The sequence below is a fragment of the Helianthus annuus genome, chromosome 7 (genome assembly GCF_002127325.2).
Source record: "Helianthus annuus cultivar XRQ/B chromosome 7, HanXRQr2.0-SUNRISE, whole genome shotgun sequence".
NCBI classification, from domain to species: Eukaryota; Viridiplantae; Streptophyta; class Magnoliopsida; order Asterales; family Asteraceae; genus Helianthus; species Helianthus annuus.
Genome location: NC_035439.2, coordinates 85,705,372 through 85,712,423, shown reverse-complemented (window position 1 = coordinate 85,712,423; position 7,052 = coordinate 85,705,372).

The following is a 7,052-nucleotide window of genomic DNA, read 5'->3' as shown; positions in this document are numbered from 1 at the left end:
TGAAACACGTGATATTGAATAAAAAATAAAAACAAAAAATACAATATATTAGTTTAAAATAAAGAAAAAAAATGAAAAAACTCATCTTCGTAAATAATTTTTTTTAAATAGCCTATGCTGGTAAATATTTTTTTTCACAATCACCATTTTAGGAAAATTTTTTAGAAAAACACATGTTTTGATCAATATTTTTCAAATTACCCATTTTATGTAACACCCCGAAAATATAAAACTTTATATTAGAATTATAAAGTATAAATAAACAAAGAATTTACTAACTAGAAATTTTAACCTAGTTAGTTACAAGTCTAGAAATAACAAATAATAGGGTTAAATGCAACTAAATTTAATGTTGATCAATGTGGAGGGGCTTAAATAGTAAAAATTGAAACTTAATTCTAATTAAGTAAATAAAATAAACCAAACACCCCATTTGGGGAAGTCTGGTCGTACAAGAACAAGCAGGGGCGATCCCCACTCTCTCCAAAACCCTAACTTCACAAATTTGATCAATTGAAGGCTTAATCCAAGTTGAAATCGAAATTAAAGCATATATTACTAATCCTCATCACAAGAGGATTACAAGGTATGTAAAATTTCATGAAAACCCTCAACTTGAATTTCTCATGTAATTGGGAAAATCTGAATTGTTAGTTGCATGTGTGTTTTATAATGATTTATGAGCAACTATAGTGTCTAAGGACAAACCCTAGACCAATACAAGTTGAAATCATATGAAATTGTAGTGAAACCTATGAACACCATTGTAGGTGATTTGTGGGTTATGTGTAATTTGATGAACACTAGGAAATAGATTGTTAATCTAGTGTAAAATGACAATTTTGAAGTGTTTCCAGAAAATTAGAAGTTATCAATCATGTAAAAAGGTTGAATGATGTGAAATTAGGGCTAAATGGTAAACTAGAGATTTGATGTTTAATCTTGTAAAAATCTGCTCATGAAGTGTTTGTTGAAATGCCTCTATGAAGGCTTAAAACTGAAATTTCAAGTTTAAACGCATAATCATGAGGATTATGCGAATTATGATTTGAAGAGAGTTCTAAACATATGATAAATGAACTCTATAGGAACGGGCGCAGGAGCGTCAAGCGGACAAGCGGGTGGCGAACCACGTTTAAAAGGCCTACTTTGAAGGTACGTAACTTTATTGGTTACATTAAGCGAGTTGTTGATAAGTTTCGTAAATCTTATTGTTGAATCTAAATCTGCGTTGAATTTATATTGATTATGGTTGGATGTGAATTAATAGACTTAGTATAGTAAACAAACCAATTGGTAGTCATCATAAGTGGATGGTTCCACAAGATGAGCCAACGGGTCTATTAGTTGTGAAAATGGTAGTTTTAAACGTTCTAGTAGTCGATAATGGCGATAATAATCATAAAGGCATTAAACCATGAAATTGGTAAGAAATGCGGGTGATAATAAGCCCCGGATGTTGGGCATAAGGCGCCATAGGTTTATTAGTTAAATGGTAGTAAAATGTGTAAGGTTGGAATGGGTCGAATAATTACATAGTGACATATGGTCTTTCGGTTCGTAAATTAAATTTTGGGTATCAGATTTATAATAGTTATGTTGGTAATGAATTTACAGACATATAGGAAGAAAAATCATTTAAGACGGACTTACGAGTCAAAAGTTATGCACATTTTAAGTTAAAATCTGAGTTTTCCGGAGCTGGCAGAAAGTGCAGCTCACAAAAGATGAGCTGCTGGAAAACCCGATCCCCCGCGCCACGCGGAAGATGACCAGAATTATGTCGCGACACGCGGGAGGTTCTCGCGGCCCGCGTAAGACCTCTCGCGGGGTGCGAGCGACCCGGATCCGAATTTTTCATTTGTTTTCAATAGTTTTGACCCTAGACTTCAATTATACATGTTTTAATATTGTCAAAACTAACCTTTGATGTGGTTTTTGACATTAGGTTATGTTGGGGAACTTAAGGATGGCGATCAAGCATATGATGAAGAACCGAACACTACATTTTGAAGCTTCCGCAATGTTATTAAATCTTTACTAGTCTTGTGTATGGGTTGTAAACAATTGTTAAACAACTTTTGAAATGTTTTAACTTAGTGTAGTGGACTATGGTTATGCTACATGTGAACTTTTTGTACGAAATTTATGCTAAGTAAGGAACTTTTATTTACAAACGGTATAATCTATTATTAAAATCAAGTGAAAATTTAAGGGTGTTACAAGTTGGTAATCAGAGCTTAAGGTTGTCAACAAGTGGTCGGTTCAAGCTTGATCGATCGTCCGGTAAGAATTAACTTATTATGTTAATAAATTATGTCTTATGTAAGGAATGAGAAACGAGTTAATATGCATGGGAAGGGCGTGTTAACACACTCAAACCCGGAGAATGAATTAAATGTGAACGGTTAAAGCAAGTTAGGAACTTGGCTAAACCGAAACAAACGAAGCAATGTCATGAATGAAATGTTTAACATTTGATGTAAACATCTCAGTTTCAAGATGTCGAAAGGGAGCAATAATGATCCGGTGCCGACGAGTACCGAACAAATGAAAGAGATAATTGCCGAAGAAGTAGGAAAGGCAGTTGAAAGCAGTCTATCCGGGTTTATAGACAAGATTCAAGGTACGGTGTTGTCACTCGTAGAAGAACGAGTTAAAAGGTTGGAGGATACGGTCAACCTTATGAAAGATAGAACTGGAGAACGTAAAGGGTGCTCATATAAGGAATTCATGGCGTGTAAACCGCCAATCTATAACGGGGAAGTCGACCCGATAATTTGCCAAAGATGGTTGGGCGACATTGAGGGGGTGTTTGAAAGAACCCATTGTGACGAAAGCGATTTCGTTGCTTATGGAACGGGTCAGTTAAGAGGACAAGCCAAGGATTGGTGGGATAACAAAAAGAATGAAATAGGGGCCGAAGCGGCAAGGACCATGACATGAGAAGAGTTTAAGACACCATTTCTTAAACATCATAGTCCCAAAGCGGTCATTAACAAAATCAAGGAAGAGTTCATGCAACTTAGGCATAAGGGTGAAACCATAGACAAGATCACGGCGATGTTTATGGATAAGATGAAGTTTAGTAGTGAATTGGTGACGAACGAAGAACAGAAAATATACTACTACTACAATATGTTGAGCGCTGAATATAGAGAGTTTATGACTCCTTCAAAATACGAGACCCTTACCGAAATCATTAACGTTGCTCGGGAACGGGAAATAGAATTGAAGAAACAAGTCAAAAGAGGTGAACGAAGGGCACATGATGTGAATCCAAGCCCGACAAAGAAAGCCCGAACTGGAGAATCGGGGAAGAAGGTGGATACTAAAGGTGGGTCGCCAAGTTGTAAGGTGTGCGGGAAGGGACACAAAGGGGAATGTCGATTCAAAGACAAGCCATGCCCTATATGTAACAAGACGGGGCACACGGCCTCGCTATGCTCGGGAAAAGCCTCTGTTTGCTACAAATGTTATCAACCCGGCCACAAAAAGTCTGAATGTCCGGACTTAGTTGGAAAGAGAGATGTTAAAGAATCTCCAACAGAAGCTCCCAAAGCGAAGGCGAGGTCCTTCCAACTCACCGCGGATGAAGCGAAGACAGAACCCGATGTGGTTTCAGGTATATTCACAATTAACTCAATTCCAGCACGTGTATTGTTTGATACGGGTGCGAATAAACCCTTCATTTCGCATGGATTTATTCGACATCCTTCATTTGTATTGACGAAATTACCTGTGCCCTTAGAAGTTGAAATAGGGGACAACAAAAGTTTTATAGTTTGTGATGTTTGTCGAGGCTACAAATTAAGCATCGACGATGAGGAATACTTGATAGACCTGATCCCGATGTCAATGGGGGAATTCCAAGTAGTCGTTGGGATGGATTGTCTAGCCCAGCATCATGCAAAAGTCGTGTGCTTTCGTAAAGAGATAAAACTAACATCTCCGAGCGGGAAACACGTCACCATTTATGGCGAAAAAGGAGGTAACCCTATAGTCTGCTCAATGTTGAAAGCTCACAAGCTTATGAAGCGAGGATGCAAGGCCTTCATGATATACGCGAATGAGCCCGAGAAAGAATTACCAAGAATTGGAGACGTACCCGTAGTGCGTGAATTTGAAGACGTATTTCCGGATGATTTACCGGGAATGCCGCCCGAGCGGGAGGTGGAGTTCAGAATCGAGTTGATTTCGGGGGCAAAACCCGTAGCTAAAGCACCGTACCGAATCGCACCGTCGGAATTACAAGAGTTGATGTCCCAAATTCAAGATCTGCTTGACAAAGGATTTATAAAGCCGAGTGTGTCTCCTTGGGGCGCACCGGTATTGTTCGTGAGAAAGAAAGACGTGAGCATGCGCATGTGTATCGATTACCGGGAGTTAAACAAACTCACGGTAAAGAACCGATACCCGCTCCCGAGGATAGATGATTTATTCGACCCATTACAAGGTGCGAACTGGTTTTCAAAAATTGACCTTAGATCTGGGTATCACCAACTAAAGGTCAAAGAAGAAGATGTGCCGAAGACGGCTTTCCGCACGAGATACGGACATTACGAATTCCTCGTGATGTCATTTGGGCTAACAAATGCACCCGCGGCTTTCATGGACCTCATGAACCGGGTTTGCAAGCCAATGTTGGATAAGTCGGTCATTGTGTTTATCGATGATATTTTGGTGTATTCAAAAAGTGAAGCTGAACACGCACACCACTTGCAAGAAGTGTTAGAGACACTTAGACGAGAAAGGCTGTATGCGAAATTCTCTAAGTGTGCCTTTTGGTTACGAGAGGTACAATTCCTTGGCCACGTCATAAGTGCCGACGGAGTGTTGGTGGATCCGTCAAAGATAGAGGCTGTGTCAAAATGGAATCTCCCGAAGAACCCTTCGGAAATTAGAAGCTTTTTGGGGCTTGCGGGATACTATAGGAGATTCATTCAAGATTTCTCCAAGATTGCGTCACCGCTAACAAAGCTAACCCAAAAGAAAGAGAAGTTCATTTGGGGTGTCGATCAAGAAAAAGCGTTTCAAACGCTAAAAGAAAAGTTAACTCAAGCTCCGGTACTGACATTGCCGGACGGAGTCGAAGATATGGTGGTTTATTCGGATGCTTCACTGTCAGGGCTCGGATGCATTTTGATGCAACGGGGAAAAGTTATAGCTTATGCCTTGAGACAATTGAAGATACACGAGAAGAAATATCCCACGCACGATCTTGAATTGGCTGCGGTGGTATTTGCCTTAAAGATATGGAGGCACTACCTATACGGGGTAAAGTGCACCATATACACCGATCACAAGAGCTTAAAATACTTCTTCGATCAGAAGGAGTTAAATATGCGACAAAGGCGATGGTTAGAAACGGTGAAAGATTTCGACTGTGAAATACATTACCACTCCGGAAAGGCAAATGTGGTAGCTGACGCTCTGAGCAGAAAAGCGGACTATGTCCCAATACGAGTAAGGTCGATGCAGCTCGTGGTGACCTCGGGTATACTTGAACGTATTCGAGAGGCGCAATTAGAAGCAGTAAAAGAGGAGAATTGGAAGAAGAAAAGAATAATCGGTCAGTTGAAAGATTTGTCGAATAGGAATGACGGGTTGAAGACTCGATCCGGAAGGATATGGGTTCCAAATTCTTGTGGGGTAAAGACGCTTCTACTAAATGAAGCCCATAAATCCCGATATTCAATCCATCCGGGGGCGACCAAGATGTATAATGATTTAAAACAAAACTATTGGTGGCCCGGGTTGAAAAGAGATATTGTGAAATATGTGGAGAAGTGTTTGACCTGCTTGCAAGTTAAAGCGGAGCAGCAGAAGCCATATGGTAAGCTGCAACCGTTGGACATCCCAGTTTGGAAATGGGAACAAATCACCATGGATTTGTTGACCAAATTGCCCAAAACTAACCGTGGGTTCGATGCTCTATGGGTAGTCGTAGACAGATTGACGAAAAGTGCTCACTTTATTCCGATACGTGAGACTTATACATCCGAGAAGATGTCGGAGGTGTATACCAATGAAATCATAGCACGTCATAGAGTACCGATATCCATCGTATCGGACCGAGATACTCGGTTTACTTCAAAATTCTGGCATGAATTCCAAGAACAGATGGGAACCAAGCTGTTTATTAGCACCGCTTACCATCCGCAAACGGATGGGCAGAGCGAAAGAACAATCCAAACGCTGGAGGATATGCTAGGGCCTGCATTATCGACTTCGGAGGTAGTTGGGATGTCTATCTACCCTTAGTCGAATTTTCATATAACAATAGCTATCACGCAAGCATTAAGATGGCCCCGTATGAGATGTTATATGGTAGAAAGTGTCGAACTCCGGTATCTTGGGGAGAAGTGGGCCCACGAGGACTAGCACCTACGGATATGATCCGAAGCACTAATGAGAAAATCGAGGTGGTGTGGGCCCATTTGAAAGCGGCCCAAGATAGAAAAAAGTCTTATGCTGACAAAAGACGAAGACCGATTGAGTTTCAGTTGGGTGATATGGTGATGCTAAAGGTTTCCCCATGGAAGGGCGTTATTAGATTTAGAAAAAGGGGAAAGCTAAGCCCGAGGTTTATTGGGCCATTTAAAATCGTCGAACGGGTCGGCAAAGTAGCTTACCGCATGGAACTACCGGAAGAGTTGAATGGAATACATGGCACGTTTCACGTGTCGCAATTGAGAAAGTGTCTAGCGGACGAAACGGCTTATATCCATTACGATGATATCGAAGTGGATAATAGCCTGAATTATGCGGTGAGACCGGTGGAGATTTTAGATCGGAAGGTCAAACACTTACGAAATAAACAAATCGATCAAGTCAAAATCAAATGGGAGCATAGGAAAGGTTCGGACACTACGTGGGAGTCCGAACAGGAAATGCGACGTCTCCACCCTACATCATTTGGTACGTACTTCGGTTTCGGGGACGAAACCCTTTTTAAGGGGGGTGGACTTGTAACACCCCGAAAATATAAAACTTTATATTAGAATTATAAAGTATAATAAACAAAGAATTTACTAACTTGAAATTTTAAC